This window comes from Pseudophryne corroboree, chromosome 3 (genome assembly GCF_028390025.1).
Source record: "Pseudophryne corroboree isolate aPseCor3 chromosome 3, aPseCor3.hap2, whole genome shotgun sequence".
Taxonomy (NCBI): Eukaryota; Metazoa; Chordata; class Amphibia; order Anura; family Myobatrachidae; genus Pseudophryne; species Pseudophryne corroboree.
In genome coordinates, this window is record NC_086446.1 from 452,841,072 (window position 1) to 452,861,621 (window position 20,550).

Consider the following 20,550-nt stretch of genomic DNA (forward strand, 5'->3'; position numbering starts at 1 on the left):
GATTCCCTGCCAAACTTCCCAGCCAGCTTCCATAACCTGTAGATCAATGTCTGTCTGAGCAATATGCTTTCACTAACAGTTCCTTTTGTCTATAGCCCTTGCAGTGAGCAGTTAATCTTTCACTCAGTCTATATATAAAGTAACCATAATCATTTTGCCATCCACAGCACCTACGATATTGTATCTTGCAATGTGTTACAATCCCTTAGCTGTCATGTGTCGTGGTAATTGTGTCATGCTCACTGCAGCTTAGTAAATATGGCCCTGTACGAGTTTATCAATGCTAACGGCCAAAGTCCTCATTAGTCTATAAACTGCAGGAAAGACCAGTTCTTCTCCGAGCTCAGGTAGGATATTTCTTATGTGTTATACAGTGGATAGAACAGTTTGAGATGCTAATAGACTTGTCTTCTATGAGGCATAGCTTGAAGATGAATATAATTATATGAATAAAATTACATAAGGCAAACCTAGATAAGTAGGGAAAATAAAAATACAAGCTCCCTGGGATTTTCTTTGCTTGTGCCTCAATACTTGAGCTGGCCTGAGAACCAAGGCCCTCATTCCGAGTCGTTCGCTCGGTAATTTTCATCGCATCGCAGTGAAATTCCGCTTAGTACGCATGCGCAATAATCGCACTGCGACTGCGCCAAGTAATTTTACAATGAAGATAGTATTTTTACTCACGGCTTTTTCTTCGCTCCGGCGATCGTAGTGTGATTGACAGGAAATGGGTGTTACTGGGCGGAAACACGGCGTTTTCGGGGCGTGTGGATAAAAACGCTACCGTTTCCGGAAAAAACGCAGGAGTGGCCGGAGAAACGGGGGAGTGTCTGGGCGAACGCTGGGTGTGTTTATGACGTCAAACCAGGAACGACAAGCACTGAACTGATCGCAGATGCCGAGTAAGTCTGAAGCTACTCTGAAACTGCTAAGTAGTTTGTAATCGCAATATTGCGAATACATCGGTCGCAATTTTAAGAAGCTAAGATACACTCCCAGTAGGCGTAGGCTTAGCCTGAGCAACTCTGCTAAATTCGCCTTGCGAGCGATCAACTCGGAATGAGGGCCCAAGTACGCACCTTTTTTACAGGTTTTTAAAAATAGAAATACAAAATAAAATAAAAAACACAATCACTTTGATCCATGCAGCTCTTTAGAAAAACTCGCATGTCAGAGTTTAAAGTGTTTTTTTAAAGCCATGGGTTGATAATACCGGTTGTTTATATTATTTTATATTATTTTATATAACAAAAGCAGTTTGGGGATTTGGTTTGTTATCGCACATTTGCCTGCTATTTTTCAGCAGATATAGCCATAGTATATTTGGATGGATGGAAAACTGCTAGTATAGCACAGATTTTGGAAACCCATTATTTAATAAGTAATATACTAAAGCAGAGGAGAAGGTCCAGGGAAAAATATACCTCCTGCTGACATTGCAGATCTGAGTGCTGTGTCCCAAAACGCAGCATTGGATCATCTATAAAACCATTGGTCATCTGAGTAACCCTGAGGTTAATCAGATTAGCCCTGACAGCTCCGTAGACGAGGGCAGGAAGTCTGCGTCAAAAAAAGCAGATCCTTGCCTGGGCACTCCAAGAAAATGGGGCAACACGCCCCTATTTTTGGGAATGCTGCTCAGCTCCGCCCACTGTCCCCCCACCCAAACAGCTGCAGCCTATAAGTTATAGTTTAATATTATAAATACATGAATGTGCACTATAACATTAAAACCCTTTTTCTGCATACACTGCTAGAATAGTGTATGGCAGGGGCGGCCAGACTTTTAGAGTCGGTGATCTACCGTGAAAGCTAAAAAGCTTTTGCGATCTACCTAGGAGGAATAATAGCGCGCGCCGTAGGCTCGCGCGCAAAAAAAGGGAGTGGCATAACAAAATGTGGGCGTGGTATAACACAAAGTGGGCGTGGTATATAAAAAAAAAGGGACGTAGCCTTGCTGCGCAGAGTGTAATGACTGCCTCACACGAAATAACACATTGGCCCCCACAGGTAAAAACCTCAAACACATATGCCCCCACAGTGCCAGATACACATGCCCCCACAGTGCCATGTGCCCACAGTGCCAGATATGCCCCCACAGTGCCAGATACAGATATGCCCCCACAGTGCCATGTGCCCACAGTGCCAGATATGCCCCCACAGTGCCAGATACACATGCCCCCACAGTGCCATGTGCCCACAGTGCCAGATATGCCCCCACAGTGCCAGATACAGATATGCCCCCACAGTGCCATGTGCCCACAGTGCCAGATATGCCCCCACAGTGCCAGATTACAGATATGCCCCCACAGTGCCAGATATGCGCCCACAGTGCCAGATATGCCCCCACAGTGCCAGATATGCCCCAGATATGCCCCCACAGTGCCATGTGCCCACAGTGCCAGAAATGCCCTCACAGTGCCATGTGCCCACAGTGCCAGATATGCCCCCACAGTGCCAGATACAGATATGCCCCCACAGCGCCAGATTACAGATATGCCCCCACAGTGCCAGATATGCCCCCACAGTGCCATGTGCCCGCAGAGCCAGATATGCCCCCAGTGCCACATATGACCCCACAGTGCCAGATATGCCCCCACAGTGCCAGATTACAGATATGCCCCCACAGCGCCAGATTACAGATATGCCCCCACAGTGCCATGTGCCCGCAGTGCCACATATGACCCCACAGTGCCAGATATGCCCCACAGTGCCAGATATGCCCCCACAGTGCCATGTGCCCAGTGCCAGATATGCCCTCACAGTGCCATGTGCCCACAGTGCCAGATATGCCCCCACAGTGCCAGATATGCCCCCACAGTGCCATGTGCCCGCAGAGCCAGATATGCCCCCAGTGCCACATATGACCCCACAGTGCCAGATATGCCCCCACAGTGCCAGATATGCCCCCACAGTGCCATGTGCCCAGTGCCAGATATGCCCTCACAGTGCCATGTGCCCACAGTGCCAGATATGCCCCCACAGTGCCAGATATGCCCACACAGTGCCATGTGCCCGCAGAGCCAGATATGCCCCAGTGCCACATATGACCCCACAGTGCCAGATAAGCCCCCACTGAGCTATGTGCCCCCACAGTGCCAGATATGCCCCCATAGAAGAGCTCACCGTGCTGTGTGTGGAGAGCGCAGCGCGCCCTTCTCCTGTCTGCCGCTCTGCCTCCTCAGTCTGATCTCCGGCGGTGACGGCAGCGTGTATGGCTCAAATCAGGTGCCGGTCCGTGAGCTCTCATTGGCTAACAAACCGGCACCTGATTTGAGCTATACACTCAGCCGTCACTGCCGCAGACCAGACTGAGGAGGCAGAGCGGCAGGCAGGAGAGGCGCGGCTTCGGGTGGCTGGGCGGCCGATCGCGATCGACTGTTTGGCCACCCCTGGTGTACGGTCTCCTTATACAAATGGTTATTGTTTTGGAGACATCATTTTTTCTTCTTCTTAATGCAAATAAACAGAAGTTCAGAACTCTAAAATTTTAGTTTTTTTTTTTAATTTTTAACAAACATATTGAGGTACCTAACAACATCTGGCTTTTATCCCACATTTGTTCCTCTGAATTCTGAGAGTTTAAAAAAACAAAACAACAATTACTGTATAATGTCCCAACTGCATGAAATATTGAGAGCTCCTTAGGCTCTTCTAGTCTGCTAAGTCTTCTAGCTAGCAAGATGTCATTTCAAGTGACATATGTTCAAAAGAAATGTACTCTATGGGCTGAAAAGTTATTTAACTAGATAAAGGTACCATGGTGGAGCAGATGATCTACTCAAAGTCTTTAAGCTGGCCATACATCAGACTAACTTTCCACCAACTATCTGGTTGGTTGGTTGGTTGGTTGGTTGGAATAAAAATCTGATAAGGAAAGGAAGCAAATGACAATCAGCAATTTGCTCCCAATCACCAAAAAATGGACAAATGAGAGCTAATAGATGACGTCTAGATTGCATACTGGGACTGGCTCTTATAAAGTATTATTCAGTGACATTCTAAAAGTAGGGTGAACATCTAATTGAAGAAGCAGTTAGAACTGTGGACCAGAGTGAATCTATAATGGCTAAAGCCTCATCCGCTACGATTACCCTGAGTACCTTGCAATAATTTGGATTGATGGAAATTTGTAAATTAGACTGAAGTTCCAGGTTATATTGATCTGTTTGTAGAGCTTGTACCTCCTGACACCCTGAACCATACTTCTTCAATGTTTTGTTGCAGACTGTAGCTATAAGCTCTACGCAAGGTAGACCCCACATTCGCATCAATACATAGAATATCTATTGTTTCGGCTATCTTTGTCCTGATTGAAGTGCCCTACTGCAGTGGATATCTGCAACTATGTTTGTCTGCCCTGTGTTCTTAAGTCTATGTATCAAGCCTTGAAGAGAGAAAAAAGTGAATAGAGATAAAGTGCCAACCAACCAGTTTCTAACTGGCATTTTTCAAACACAGCTTGTAACACGGCTGTCATAAAATCATACTTTCAAACCTGTTTCATGCACTAAGTGATTCATCACTTACCTGTCATGCAGGTCAGGTTTTCTATCCGTACTTGTATTGTAGAGCAGATACATGGGTGCCACCAGGTTAGAGCTTGACAGCTGACTGCATCTCCTCCACTCAGCTGACTGTTACAAGCCTCCTGGTGGCTTGTCTCCATGAAGTGTCCCGGTTGTTGACAGGTATACTGGGTGGGGGGTGCTTCCCCCCCCCCCCCCAGTATACCCCCAGCACACTGACTAATACCTGTAACAATACTTGAACCTATCTGGTAATAGAATTTCAGAGAATTGGTTACATGCGTTTGCAAAGACATGGTTAGCCACTGAGCCGCTTCAAGGCTTCTCCAATATCAGCAGTCCTAACACTACATAATAGCAGTGCCCACATAGGGCCATGTGATTTGTCTACAGTAAGGCTTCATGATAAAGGATCCAGACAGAGGGCTAGGTTACCTGAGAGCCATCCCTAAGATCTCCCACTGGCACTACAAGGACCAGCATGCATTCCAAATGCTGCTCTCATTGAATGCCTTCTCACGCGTGCATGTAACCAAGTCTCTGAAATTCTATTACCAGATAGGTTCAAGTATTGTTACAGGTATTAGTCGGTGCAGTGTGTGTGTGTGTGTGTGTGTGTGTGTGGGGGGGGGGTACCTTTGGAAGCCCCCTTGTCTGCTGTTTGTGACCCCTCCCCTTTTTTAGCACCTGATATAATTATCTCCAGGAATGATTGAGCAGCTACCACTGTTTATCTGCATGTGTGAGAAGGCATTGAATGGGAGCAGCATTTGGAAGGCATGCTGGTCCTTGTAGTACAAATGGGAGATCTTAGGGGTGGCTCTCAGGTAAGCTAGCCCTCTGTCTGGATGTGGTTTTGTATGAGCCTTTATCATGAAGCCTTACTATAGACAAATCACATGGCCCTATGTGGGCACTGCTATTATGTAGTGTTAGGGCTGCTGATATTGGAGAAGCCTTGATGCGTTGTACAGACAAAACCAAGTGTTTCCGCACCGGTATAATATGACTTAATCCCCGTATAACATATTAACCTTATAGTCTGGGTATATTTCTGAGGGGACGTGCTACCTGCTACCTGAGGGACCTATATTTTATCAAAAAAGAAAAAGAAAAGAGGTAGCATTGTGGTGCACACAGTCAAAAACTCACTATTGTAAATTAATTAAAACGTAACTTTTATTGTAGTATTTCAAATAAACTCCCCACCTATCTAAAAAAGCGAAATATGAAAAACTAGAAGATAGTAAGAAATGAAATAATAAAATCTGGCGCTGGGGCACCTGATATAGCTCCTATTAATAATCAATAATCGATCCAAATATCGATATTAATATTGTGTCTACACGTGGTATATAAATTTTCACCACTGTGTATCTTGCATAGTGATCTACCGATCAACAAAAACACAAACACTCCTCATATATTTAATCCATATCGTTGTATAATTGGGGAGTGATTAACCAATGGAAATGGTTTTTGTAGTGTATAATTATCACTGAGTGGTGAAATGGGACAGTTTAGCGTCCTGTGTGAATTGAACTAACCACTCACTTAGATAATGTGTCTCCCCCATACACTGTTGCAAAAAATGTATTCTGCTAAATTCTTCACTATCAGGAAGTAACAGAACAGGTCACTGTAACAATGATGTAACAAATAGGTTATGCATTCTTTTCTCTATGAGCTGCTGGGGTGCAGAATAAGATCTGCAATTGTAACTGCTCACAATATCTGGATAAATATTCCTATTAAATGGCTTGCAATTTGAGTTTATGCAGAACTCCGGAGATTATGTTCATGAGATATTAAAGTGACAGAATAATAAATTAATTTGTTGAAATAATAACGGCTTGACTGATTATTCCTTCCTCTCTATGCTGATGGAATATGTGATAAATGGATATATTTATTGTGAATGCTGTTGATTAATCAGGTATGATTGATTGCCCTTCAGGGTGTGTGATGGACCATCAGCATTCACAATAAATATATCCATATGGGTAGCATAGGAATGGGATTATAATCCCTTGCACCCACTGGGAAGTGAATTGTCATTACTTCAGTTAGATGTGTTGAGTATTCACTCTGTAACTTTATCACATATTCCATCAGCATAGAGAGGAAGGAATAATCAGTCAAGCCGTTATTATTTCAACAAATTAATTTATTATTCTGTCACTTTAATATCTCATGAACATAATCTCCGGAGTTCTGCATAAACTCAAATTGCAAGCCATTTAATAGGAATATTTATCCAGATATTGTGAGCAGTTACAATTGCAGATCTTGTTCTGCACCCCAGCAGCTCATAGAGAAAAGAATGCATAACCTATTTGTTACATCATTGTTACAGTGACCTGTTCTGTTACTTCCTGATAGTGAAGAATTTAGCAGAATACATTTTTTGCAACAGTGTATGGGGGAGACACATTATCTAAGTGAGTGGTTAGTTCAATTCACACAGGACGCTAAACTGTCCCATTTCACCACTCAGTGATAATTATACACTACAAAAACCCATTTCCATTGGTTAATCACTCCCCAATTATACAACGATATGGATTAAATATATGAGGAGTGTTTGTGTTTTTGTTGATCGGTGGATCACTATGCAAGATACACAGTGGTGAAAATTTATATACCACGTGTAGACACAATATTAATATCGATATTTGGATCGATTATTGATTATTAATAGGAGCTATATCAGGTGCCCCAGCGCCAGATTTTATTATTTCATTTCTTACTATCTTCTAGTTTTTAATATTTCGCTTTTTTTAGATAGGTGGGGAGTTTATTTGAAATACTACAATAAAAGTTACGTTTTAATTAATTTACAATAGTGAGTTTTTGACTGTGTGCACCACAATGCTACCTCTTTTCTTTTTCTTTTTTGATAAAATATAAGCCTTGATGCGTCTCAGCAGCTAACCATGTCTTTGCAAACGCATGTAACCAATTCTCTGGAATATTGTTACCAGATAGGTTCAAGTATTGTTACATGTATTAGTCAGTGTGCTGGAGGGATATTGGGGGGTTTGAAAGCACCCTTCTCTCTGCTGTATGTTTGTGACTCCTCCCTTTTTTTAGCACCTGATATAATTATCTCCAGGAATGATTGAGCAGCTACCACTGTTTGCGTGTCCCGGTTGTTGCGTCTTCCGGTTGCAGGGGCCGACAGTCTCCACTGGTTTCTGGGTAACCGGGATGCCGGACAGTGATGGCGTCCCTGGTTGCCTAGTGAAGCAGGAAGTCTGGAGAACATGCTGTGATGCAGCTGCAGATTATAATTACTCATTCTGGGCTGGTTGTTCCTGTTGCTCCTATTGGTTGCTCTTCCTGTTATACGCCAGCCAGCCCACCTGACCCTTGCTGGTTATAGCTTATACCCTGCATGTAAGTCACTGGTCTCTGTCCAAGGTTCCTGTGAATACTCTGCCTGTCCAGAAAATACTCTCCCTAGTTCTTGTGGATACTCTGCCTGTTTATACCTAGCCTATCTGCCGTGCTTGTATCCTGCCACTCCTGCCTACCAACAACCGGGTTAATACTCTTCTATTCCTGATCCTGCTAGTTAGCTCAGTATCTGCTGGTTAACCCATCAGATTCCAGTACCGAGTATCCTGTTGTATATTGCTCCAGCCAATAACCTGCAGTCTCCAACCAACTGGGTAAGCCCCTACTGCTGAGGTTTAAGTCCTGGCGGCATCCTAAGAACCAGTGTGTACATCTAACACTAAAGCAACAATAGGCGGCTGTTGTAGGCAGAAGACCCTCTAGCTGGCTCTAGGGGTCTTACATAATTGGCTGGAGTTCCTTAATATTGACTCTGACAGCCAATCTGGAGCCTGCAGCTACTATTTAAACCCTTCCTGTTCACCAGCACACAGTCAGATCAACAAGTCACATTGATGAGAATCTGGCTCCTGTTTAGTAAATCTTAGTGTGATTTTAGTGTGCCAGTATCGCTGGACTGCTGAACTTTCCAAGCTACAGATTGTTTATATGATTCCTGAGCATGTACTCAGCTAAGCCTCAGAGTACCTAGCTATGGGCCTAATTCTGAGTTGATCGCAGCAATTTTGTTAGCAGTTGGGCAAAACCATGTGCACTGCAGGAGGGGCAGGTATAACATGTGCAGAGAGAGTTAGATTTGGGTGGGGTGTGTTCAAACTGAAATCTAAATTGCAGTGTAAAAATAAAGCAGCTAGTATTTACTCTGCACAGAAACAATATAACCCACCCAAATCTCTCTGCACATGTTATATCTGCCCCCCTGCAGTGCAAATGGTTTTGCCCAATTGCTAACAAAATTTCTGCTGCGATCAACTCAGAATTACCCCCCATAGTTTTACCTGTCTTGCAAGTTCTGAACTGCCTCCAGCTGCACTTCACTGATTATAAGACTTTCCATTGTTCTCAAGTTCTCAGCTCTGCTGAATCTGTTGCTGAATTCTACAGACTTGCTTATATGCCTGCATCATAGTGCTGCTGTGAGTTTTTCTCCTGATTGTGCTTCCACCTGTGAAGCTTCAACTAATCCATAGGTTCTCAAACTCGGTCCTCAGGACCCCACACAGTGCATGTTTTGCAGGTAACCCAGCAGATGCACAGGTGAATTAATTACTCACTGACACATTTTAAAAGGTCCACAGGTGGAACTAATTATTTCACTTGTGATTCTGTGAGGAGACCTACAAAACATGCACCGTGTGGGGTCCTGAGGACCGAGTTTGAGAACCCGTGAACTAATCTAACACCAGTAATATCCTGCCTGCTGCTTTCAAGTCCAAAAGAGTTCTGTTGTGCAGCACTTGTATTCTACTCTCAGTAATAGTACTTCATCCATTTCCCTGCAGTCTCCCTGGATTATTGTGTGCAGTTAACCTCTGATATTCCTGCAAGCAAGTTATCTATCTATTATTGAATGCTCATTAAACTAGACATTATTATCTCAGTTCTGTGCTGCTAGCACATTGTATTTCTGATAGCTCCAGCATTCCTCTGCAGCATGCATATATTATAGTGTGTTCATTTCCTCTATGTCCTACCACAGTAGAAGGGGAAGCATTTGATATCCCTGCACTCAGCATATCGGCGCCTTGAGGTGTCCATGGCTCTTTTGCACTCGCCCCACTGCCAGCATTCTGATGGTCGGGATCCCGGTGCCGGCTTCCCGACCATCGGGATATCGTAGTACACCCCAGTACAAGCACTATATATATATAGAGTGACCAGACTATCCCTTTAACCTGGAACACTCATGAATCCAGCTTGCACCTACATCCCGTGAGTATTAGTACACATACCACCCACTTTTCATATATTGTCCTGCTATCCCACCCACGGGCTGCAGTGATCCTCAGGGAGGAAAGCCTGTGAGGGCAGTATCACTGCAAAAAGAAAAATAGGATGCACTGTTGGTCAGTTTATTCCACAATTTCCATATACAACACTTGGCCGGTGTATAGCATAAAACAGTAAAATAACATTAACTAGCCAGACCAAAGACTAATAAACATATGTTGAGTATCATGCAAATGACCACCTTTTCTCCTGATGGTATGTTTTTAGACTATGATTATTTATTTGAGATGCAGTCAGCTTCCCAGAATTCAGGATCCTGACAGTCACAATGCCAATGGATCCTGACGGTGAGTATTAGGGTTAGAGTTAGGCACTAGGGGGAGAGTTAGAGTTACACTGTGGGAGGGGACAGTTAGGTTTAGGCTGCAGGAGAGGTGGGTTAGGGTTAGAATACTCCCTGGGATCTGTCGCATTGTCACCACTGGTACTGCGCTGTCGGGATTCAGACCGTCGGGACCCTGAATGCTGGCATTTCATACCCAACCCATTTATTTTGTTTATTAAAGGTTATTTCTATTGTGCCAGCATATTCCATTGTGCTTTACAGTTGGGAACAAAACTGTAATAAAACAAGACTGGGCAATAACAGACTTAATTCAGATTTGTTAGTAAACCTGATGGTTTATGTACAAGTCCAAAATTTAGGGGTCTGTGCAGTCACAAGACACGTTCTGCACATGTGCAGAACTGGTCTTGCGATATTGCTCATTGATTGACATGCGGTGGCATATTGGGGGGGGGGGGGGCGGAGCGGAGGCACAACTGGTACCATCCATCAAAAGGGGGGCATATCACCCCCACTTTGTATGCATCTGGGGGATGCAGACTCCCTGGACCCGTTTGTCCAGATCCTACACCTCATCTAAGCAAGCCTCAGCTTACACTGACTGGCCACTGACTGCAAACATTGCGAATTGAAACCGATAGTTGTCATGGTGATCTGCCAGAAAAATCAGACCTCGCAAATGCATGCAGGAGGCATCTATCTCCTACAGACACCTCCTGCTGCATTTGGATTTTATTTGCACGGAATTGCACAGACACTTTCATGTGGCAATTCTGTACAAATCTGAATTAGGACCAAAGGGATAAGAAGGTCCTGCTTGTAATCTATGCTTCAGTTTGTCTCTCCTTAGCAATAAAGCATTAATTAGTACTTGAAACTTAGCAAGCATTTTGCTGATAGCAGTATCTCATTAAGTAAAGTAGTCTAGGTTACAGCCTTGGTTAATGCATTTAAGCAGGTGATATTCCAGTAGCAAGCAGGTGTTAAGCAGGCAAACCGTTGAAGAATATCCAAGCAGACGCAACTCAGTTCATTAAAAGCTTATGCATGGTTAATAAAGAAGAAATCTCCACAGCTCTCACTTGCAACTTGTATAATTAAAGTCCGCAGCAGGTATACAGTCAGGGCCGGCTCTACCATTAGGCAGCTTTAGGCAGCTGCCTAGGGTGATGGGATATGGGGGCGCCTCTAAGTCTGCCAATCACAAAATTAGGGATGTCTCTGAAAGAAACATACTTGTTGTACTTCATGCAAGTGGTGGCTGTGGAACTTATAAGTCACACTTTCATCTGAAGGCCTGATAAATGAGTATTGGTGGTGGTTGAGGGCAGTAGGATGAAGTTTTGCCTAGGGTGCCAAGAAACCTTGCACCGGCCATGTTTACAGTACATTAGTTGACTGTAAAGTACCATTCATATCAACTGCTGGATATCCAGTTATGCAGTTTCAAGATAGTTTACTTAAGTTAGAGTCCTTCAATAAATTAGAGTCCTTCAAAGTAGACTTCAGAGCAAACGTTGGGTTGCCAAAAATCCCCTTGATGCATTTCTTGGCATTAGTTATGTCCTGAGCGGTTTCCTTTGAAGGTCAGAGCAGCGGTGCATGCATTTGGCACCTGATTCAACGGAAGAGAGAGGTTGAGGGTAACTCAGGAAGCGCTGGACACGTCCTCAGCTTGATACAAAAGGGGGTGTGACATGTGGCCATTCCCCCAAAGTAATGCACAGACAATGTGTTCAATACACCCTCCCAAGTGTTGAGTGGTATGCATGCATGCTGGTGCTTGTAGAATTACATGTACCAGCATGCAATCACACACAACATATACTTGTAATACCACTAACCGTGTTCCCCTCTTAAGTAAAATTAGCAGCCAGGTCACGTAGGGGCTGATGAAGCGTGCATATCTTGTGTGAAATCATTCTGCACACGCCAGGAAATGGGAACACACGTATGCATTTGTGCAGATTTGTTTTATTTTGCAACTCATGCCCACCTGGGGTTGCTGAAATGGAACATTAATTTTTAAAGTGATTTGAGTACATGGCATGTTTGCATATATGTATACACGTGCACCCTAGGACATAGATGCATATACACATGAGAAAGCTATATCATTTGTGGTTGGTCAGCCACAGGTGCGAATAATTCATTGGTATACCACTTGTGATTGACTGAATGCAGGTGCACTACTGATATCAGGGCTATATCTAGGGCAAGGTGACATGTACATCTCTTAGTCAAGCTATGTGTGGCAGAGTGTAGGTGCCGGCTTCAGGTTGTATATAGACGATAGTCCTAGTTAATGTGTGCCAGCACTTATTTTGTGCTGTCTGATACTGATCCGCCCCTAGCTCCGTGATTGGCTCAGCAACTTGTCACGCCTGGACCATCACACAACTTATTTTCTACATTCAATAGTCAATTATTTCCAGTTAACTACTGAAGTGTTTTCCTACGTTGAACTGTGATCCTCAAAGTACACTGAAGTGGCGAGTCTGCTCATGGCAAGATGATGTGAATTATTGGACTTTGAATGAAGCTAGATAGTGGGTGCCCGACAGATGGGACATATTCTAAAGTTGTGGGAACATTCAACATTCCTTGATCTACGGTGTCACATGTGTACTGGGAATAGCTCATGGAAGGCATTACCACCCACCGTGGATAGCACCGTGTCTGACCATGGGTGCTTAATGATTGTGACCAGCAGCAGAATTGTTCGTAGTAACAGATAAGTGACATTGGCTCAGATCACATCCTCATTCATTGCAGGAGGTATCAGATGCATATCCAGCAGGTCAGTGTGGCATTCTTTTGCTTCCATGGGATATGAGAGCAGAAGACCCACCAAAGTGCCACTGTTAACACTACAACAATGGACACCACACCTCACCTGGACTTGTGATGTCGCTAAATGGACCATGGTAGACTGGCAACATATGGCATGGTTTATTGAGTCATGGTTCCAGTTGTTTCAGGCTGATGGTAGGGTTCTTGTGTGGCACAAACCCCACAGTTGTCAAGAAGGCACCATGTATGCTGGCGGTGGTCCCATAATGGTGTGGGGTGTGTTCATGTGGCATGGGTTGGGTCCACCTGAACATGTCATTGACTGGTAACTGGTCCATTGCAGTGCTTCGTGACCATTTGCAGCCCTTCATGGACTTCATGCACCATGTCATCGGCCCCAAGATGTCCAAAATTGAGGAGCATCCTGGAGAGTTCCAACGAATGGTGTGGCCACCATGTTTGCTCAACATGAACCCAATTGAGCATCTTAATGTGCATGTGCCAATCACTCACAGCAACTTCCAATGCTGTTGGAGGTAATGCATAGAAAGCCACCTAAGAAGGGGTTTCTGGATGCTGGGTCAATGCAAATGTCTGTGCATCTGTCCCAGTTACATGGCAATTGTAAGAATTAGTATAGGATGCAGACACAATGGCAAAAGAACTCGGGGGCAAATGTATTAAGCCTGGAGAACTGATAAAGTGAACTGTCAAGTTACAGGCTGGGTTTGAAAACGACAGGAGCTGACTGGGTGGTGCGTTATCACCTTTCACTTTATCTCTTCTTCAGGCTGTTAAATATCCAAGTGCATAAGGAATATAATTTATTTTATTCATACAATACACTCGCATTTGTAATAGGTATACAGCTATACCCATCATATAATAAGGCTAACCCTCCATCCATTTTGTTAGATAGATTACCTTTATACAAACATTAGTTCACTAATCATATACATGTACCTTTAACAGAGTTTAGCAGACTCATTGTGTGTAATAGAATTGGAATTAGCACCAAATAAGGCTAACCAGCTTCTAGCTGGTACCCTGTCCTAATATGAGCATAACACTGTACTCCAAGATGCATGAAATCAGTGGGAGTGTTAAAAGAATTGGGTGTAACTGAATATTATAAAACCAGTGTATCGCCATGTTTTTCTCTATTGATGTATTTGACCCAGGCTGAGAGGATGCTCCCTCTCAGCCTGTATATGGGCGGGGTCTTTTTAATAAATAATTAATTGTTTTTATAATTCTGACTTCAATTCAATCTTTTACTTAGTTGCAACAAGGAAAGCACAATGGTTATAAATTATTTGGTATTAAACAAAGCTTAACACATCTGCCTAATCAGAATCAATCTCTAAAACCCTAACTGGATGGGTTCTAGGCCTTTAAACTATTTATCTTTTAGTTGTGACCTAACTGGGAGGGTTCTAGACCTTTAAACTATTTATCTTTTAGTTGCTATCCACACAGAGCTGGAGAGGGGAAAGTGGGCAACTCATAAGTGACGACGGCCTTATGTAGGTAGAAGTAATGAGAATGTCGTAGAAAGGCATAGTATATTCAATACGGATGTAGTACAATCAGGGGTTAAAGGGTCCATTTGTAGACAGAAGGCAGTTCTGCCTCCTCCAGCTCACCTAACCCAATGTGTGCCCTACACCGCAGGGAGATGCTGTGCACCCGCTGAGATTGTGTTACCAGTGGGCGCCCGGCTCCCTCTCCACAGCGGAAGCTGGAGGCAGGAGCTCACAACTGAGCTTCTGCTTCCAGCTCTGTCAGTGTGCACTATGGGAGAGACGTCATGACATCTCTCCCATAGTGCCGAGGAGCGGACACCGGAAGGACTATAGAGGACAGACGCAGGAGCGGGGCTTGGTGAGTATTGTGTTTATTTTTTTTTTATATGTTTGAGTGTAAGCGGCACTTCTACTGGGGGCAAACTACATAGGGGCTAACTACTGGGGGGAAACTACATGGGGCTAACTACATGGGGCAAACTACATGTGGGCTAACTACTTGGGGCACACTACATGTGGGCTAAACTACAGGGGGCTAAACTACTGGGGGCATAACTACAGAGGCTAAACTACTGGGGTCATAACTACTGGAGGCATTACCACTGGGGGCTAAACTACTGGAGGCATAACTACAGGGGCTATAACTACAGGGGCTAAACTACAGTGCCATTACCACTGGGAGCTAAACTACAGGGGGGACTAAACTACTGGGGGCATTACCACTGGAGGCATAACTACAGGGGGTATTACCACTGGGGGCATAACTACTGGGGGCATTACCACTGGGGCTAAACTACACAGGACTCTACAACTGGGGGCATTACTACAGGCGGCATTATTACTGGGGTAAATACTAAACAGGGCATTACCACTGAGGGTATTACTACTGGGGGCACTAATAATGAGGCATTATATAGGGGGCCCTTCATAAGGGGCATCACTCTTTGGGACATAAGGGGCACTACTACTGGGGGCATTGCATAAGGGGTACCACTACTATGGGCTCTATATAAGGGGCATTACCACTGTGGGCACTACCATTACAGTGGACACTGCATAAGGGGCACTACTACTGTGGGCATTGTATAAGGGGCGCTACTGCTTTGGGCATTATGTGTATAAGGGGCGCTACTGCTGTGGGCATTATATGTATTAGGGGTGGTACAACTGTGGGCATTATGTGTGTTAGGGGTGCTACTACTGTGGGCATTATGTGTTTTAGGGGTGCTGCTACTGTGGGCTTTGTGTATAAGGGGCACTAATGTGTGTTATAACATGAATAAGGGACACTGCTATGAGGTGTAATGTGAATAAGATTATGCTACTGTGTGGCATAATTTTAATTGGGATACTATTGTGTGACCAAACCCCTTTCTTTTTGAGGCCACACTCCTTTTTGGGGGCATGCGCAATCCCTTTATTACATGGGCGCCAGGGGGAGGAGAGGTGAGTTCCACCACCTCTCTAGGATCACTTTAAGCACTGAGTACAATACAATAAATAAGAATTTACTCACCGGTAATTCTATTTCTCGTAGTCCGTAGTGGATGCTGGGAACTCCGTAAGGACCATGGGGAATAGACGGGCTCCGCAGGAGACTGGGCACTCTAAAGAAAAGATTAGGTACTATCTGGTGTGCACTGGCTCCTCCCTCTATGCCCCTCCTCCAGACCTCAGTTAGGGAAACTGTGCCCGGAAGAGCTGACATTACAAGGAAAGGATTTTTGGAATCCAGGGTAAGACTCATACCAGCCACACCAATCACACCGTACAACTTGTGATAACCTTACCCAGTTAACAGTATGAACAACAACTGAGCCTCACTCAACGGATGGCTCATAACAATAACCCTTATTTAAGCAATAACTATATACACGTATTGCAGAAAGTCCGCACTTGGGACGGGCGCCCAGCATCCACTACGGACTACGAGAAATAGAATTACCGGTGAGTAAATTCTTATTTTCTCTGACGTCCTAGTGGATGCTGGGAACTCCGTAAGGACCATGGGGATTATACCAAAGCTCCCAAACGGGCGGGAGAGTGCGGATGACTCTGCAGCACCGAATGAGCAAACACAAGGTCCTCCTCAGCCAGGGTACCAAACTTGTAGAACTTTGCAAAGGTGTTTGAACCCGACCAAGTAGCCGCTCGGCAAAGCTGTAAAGCCAAGACCCCTCGGGCAGCCGCCCAAGAAGAGCCCACCTTCCTTGTGGAATGGGCTTTTACTGATTTTGGATGCGGCAAACCAGCCGCAGAATGAGCCAGCTGAATCGTGCTACAGATCCAGCGAGCAATAGTTTGCTTTGAAGCAGGAGCACCCAGCTTGTTGGGTGCATGCAGGATAAACAGCGAGTCAGTCTTCCTGACTCCAGTCGTTCTGGAAACATATATTTTCAAAGCCCTGACTACGTCCAGCAACTTGGAGTCCTCCAAGTCCCGAGTAGCCGCAGGCACCACAATAGGTTGGTTCAAATGAAACGATGATATCACCTTTGGGAGAAATTGGGGACGAGTCCGCAATTCTGCCCTGTCCATATGGAAGATCAGATAGGGGCTTTTACATGACAAAGCCGCCAATTCTGACACACGCCTAGCTGATGCTAAGGCCAACAGCATGACCACTTTCCACGTGAGATACTTTAGTTCCACGGTCTTAAGTGGCTCAAACCAGTGGGATTTCAGGAAATCCAACACAACGTTAAGATCCCAAGGTGCCACTGGTGGCACAAAAGGGGGGCTGAATATGCAGCACTCCCTTAACAAACGTCTGAACCTCAGGCAGTGAAGCCAGTTCTTTTTGAAAGAAAATGGACAGGGCCGAAATCTGGACCCTTATGGAGCCTAATTTTACGCCCATAGACACTCCTGACTGTAGGAAGTGCAGGAATCGACCCAGCTGGAATTCCTCTGTAGGAGCCGTCCTGGCCTCACACCAAGCAACATATTTTCGCCATATACGGTGACAATGCTTTGCTGTCACGTCCTTCCTAGCCTTTATCAGCGTAGGAATAACTTCATCCGGAATGCCTTTTACCGCTAGGATCCGGCCAGTGGCGGATTTAGGGGGGGGGCACCAAGGCACGTGCCCCCCCTGCCATTTTTCGTAGATTTTTGCATTTTATTTTTTTTAAGTGCGCACGGCGGGCGCGGCGCGCACTTCCGTTATGATGAGGCTGCTGCAGCTGCTAATGGTCCAGGATTGGCTCCCTTGAGAAACGTGACATGCAGTCAGTCAGTGCATGTCACGTTTCTGTGCAGAGGAGCCGAGCAGGAGGAGGTCCCAGCTTCAGCCCGCCGCCGCCGCCGCTACTGAGGGACAACACCGTCCGTGACCCAGCCGCCAGTCACACAGCGCTGCGCAGCCGGCCCTGATCACCCCCTTCCTCCTCCCCCACATGGAGAGCCGTGGCACAGGCAACAGTGCCCGATCCGACCACCCGCCCTTTTCAGTTGAGCCTGACAGGGGATGTGGCTACTATGGGGCATGGACTTTTTACAGGTCCCGCCGCTCCCCTGCAACCAGACACCTGTATTGTCTTCCAACGCTGGTACTTTAGCCCCACCAGCTCTCCCCAGAGCTCAGCTCCATGCTGCAGAGTGCACGCTGCACGGAATCTAGGATTTCCACCCCTATGCCTGCCCTGCCACCTGCTCAGGACCTAGGTGAGTGCCTTGCCGTAATGTGTAAAAAGGGGGACTAGGGGACTCTGTCTGCCGTAATGTGTAAAAAGAGGACTGGGGGACTCTGTCTGCCGTAATGTGTAAAAAGGGGGCGCTGTCTGCCGTAATGTGTAAAAAGGGGGCGCTGTCTGCCGTAATGTGTAAAAAGGGGACGCGGTCTGCCGTAATGTGTAAAAAGGGGACGCGGTCTGCCGTAATGTGCAAAAAGGGGACGCTGTCTGCCGTAATGTGTAAAAAGGGGATGCTGTCTGCCGTAATGTGCAAAAAGGGGACGCTGTCTGGTGTAATGTGCAAAAAGGGGACGCTGTCTGGCGTAATGTGCAAAAATGGGACGCTGTCTGCCGTAATGTGTAAAAAGGGGACGCTGTCTGCCGTAATGTGTTAATAGGGGGACGGTCTGCCGTAATGTGTAAAAGGGGCTCTACCTGGTGTAGTGGCGCTACTGTGCGGGCGTAATTTGAATAATGGAGACTACTGTGCACCGTAGTATGAATTGGTATTATTTTGTGGCCACACCCCTTCCCCATGAAGCCATGCCCATATATATTTTGTGCGCGCCTACGGCGCGCACTGCACCTGTCTTGCATGGGGAGGAGGGAGGCGCCAATGCCATTTCTTTCACATAGCGCCAAAATGCCTAGTTACGGCACTGGTGGGTACCTATCAGGAGCAGTGGGTACTCGACTGGACTGTACTCCTGGGCACCTGGCTACACAGCAGAAGTGGGTCTGATGTCAGAGGGCTTCCAGTTCAGATGGAGATGCTTAATTCAATGTGTATGTATGTATATAACTGTATTAATGTGTGTATATATAGCCGGTTGGTGCTTCACTCCCCTCTGTAGAATAACATATCCCCCCCCCCCCCACCATTGGCCTTCCATATGGAGGAGACACCCTCACTGCTGCCCTACCCTCCATATCCCCCCTTCCCTCCTCCTACTGCCCTTGTTGTGAGGCCACGCGCACGTTCATGGGACCGCACGCTGAAGGCGTGCCCCCCCTGTCATTTTTTCCTGGATCCGCCCCTGGATCTGGCGTTCAACTGCCATGCCGTCAAACGCAGCCGCGGTAAGTCTTGGAACAGACAGGGCCCTTGTTGCAGCAGGTCCTGTCTGAGAGGCAGAGGCCATAGGTCCTCTGTGCGCATTTCTTGCAGATCCGGGTACCAAGACCATCTTGGCCAATCCGGAACAATGAGTATTGTTCTCACTCCTCTTTTACTTACAATTCTCAGCACCTTTGGTATGAGAGGAAGAGGAGGAAACACATATACCGACTGGAACACCCACGGTGTCACTAGCGCGTCCACAGCTATCGCCTGAGGGTCCCTTGACCTGGCGCAATATCTTTTTAGCTTTTTGTTGAGGCGGGACGCCATCATGTCCACCTGTGGCAGTTCTCATCGATTTGCAATCTGTGTGAAGACTTCTTGATGAAGTCCCCACTCTCCCGGGTGGAGGTCGTGTCTGCTGAGGAAATCCGCTTCCCAGTTGTCCACTCCCGGAATGAACACTGCTGACAGTGCTTGCACGTGATTCTCCGCCCAAAGAAGAATCTTTGTGGCTTCCGCCATTGCCACCCTGCTTCTTGTGCCGCCCTGGCGGTTTACATGGGCGACCGCCATGATGTTGTGTGACTGAATCAGCATTGGTTGGTCTCGAAGCAGGGGCTCCGCTTGACTCAGGGCGTTGTATATGGCCCTTAGTTCCAGTATATTTATGTGCAGACAAGTCTCCAGACTTGACCACAGCCCTTGGAAGTTTCCTCCCTGAGTGACTGCCCCCCATCCGCGGAGGCTTGCATCCGTGGTCACCAGGACCCAGTCCTGTATGCCGAACCTGCGGCCCTCGAGAAGATGAGCACTCTGCAGCCACTACAGAAGAGACACCCTGGCCCTGGGGGACAGGGTGATTAACCGATGCATCTGAAGATGTGATCCGGACCATTCGTCCAGTAAGTCCCATTGGAAGGACCTCGTATGGAACCTGCCGAAGGGAATGGCCTCGTATGAGGCCACCCTCCTTCCCAGGACTCGAGTGCAGTGATGCACTGACCCCTGTTTTGGTTTTAATAGATTCCTGACCAGTGTCACGAGCTCCTGAGCTCTCTCTATCGGGAGATAACGCTTTTCTGGTCTGTGTCTAGGATCATGCCTAGGAGAAGCAGATGAGCTGTAAGAACCCACTGCGACTTTGGAATATATAGAATCCAGCCGTGTTGCCGTTACACTTCCAGAGAAAGTGATACGCTGTTCAGCAACTGCTCTCTTGATCTCGCTTTTATGAGGAGATAGTCCAAGTACGTGATAATAGTGACACCTTGCTTCCGCAGGAGCACCATCATTTCCGCCATTACCT

The 20,550-nt window shown here is 46.1% G+C and overlaps 1 protein-coding gene across 1 annotated transcript in view; it reads left to right on the forward strand.

The window, feature by feature from the left end:
- Window positions 1-313: 313 nt before the first annotated feature.
- UNC13D (unc-13 homolog D) overlaps window positions 314-20,550 on the forward strand; it is a 178,364-nt gene continuing 158,127 nt past the window's right edge. The window contains exon 1 of the mRNA XM_063960576.1: window positions 314-347. The gene's annotated coding sequence lies outside the window, so the exon portion shown is untranslated. The remainder of the gene's footprint in view (window positions 348-20,550) is intronic.